The sequence below is a fragment of the Penaeus monodon genome, chromosome 34, assembly GCF_015228065.2.
Source record: "Penaeus monodon isolate SGIC_2016 chromosome 34, NSTDA_Pmon_1, whole genome shotgun sequence".
NCBI lineage: Eukaryota > Metazoa > Arthropoda > Malacostraca > Decapoda > Penaeidae > Penaeus > Penaeus monodon.
The window spans coordinates 8,203,935-8,204,234 of record NC_051419.1 but is presented as its reverse complement, the minus strand read 5'-3'; the positions used below and the strand labels follow the sequence as shown (position 1 = coordinate 8,204,234).

The following is a 300-nucleotide window of genomic DNA, read 5'->3' as shown; positions in this document are numbered from 1 at the left end:
AAATACCGACTACAGTTTTGCTTTTCGGTCGTAAAGTGGTGATGTTTATTTTCTTAATTACGCACCTCTGTTGTTAACCCAGGTAACGTCCTAATACTTACACAACACATATCAATTATAAAGCAGGGGGGGAAAAAAGACATAATCGACAAAAATAGAATGATTTAACCCCTTAGACTCATGACCCCCCCCCCCTTTTCCCTCTCCCCCTTTTTTTGTACTACAAACCGATTTAACATTGACATCAACAGAAGCAGTATTAACATGTTAAATGGCATGCAAACCCTCTTTCACAAGCAC

At 39.0% G+C, this 300-nt stretch overlaps 1 protein-coding gene across 2 annotated transcripts in view; it reads left to right on the top strand.

Annotated features, from left to right (window-relative positions):
• The window catches only part of LOC119594566 (insulin-like growth factor-binding protein complex acid labile subunit), a 106,376-nt gene that overhangs the window by 193 nt on the left and 105,883 nt on the right, over positions 1-300 (top strand). The gene's annotated exons all lie outside the window — the stretch shown is intronic.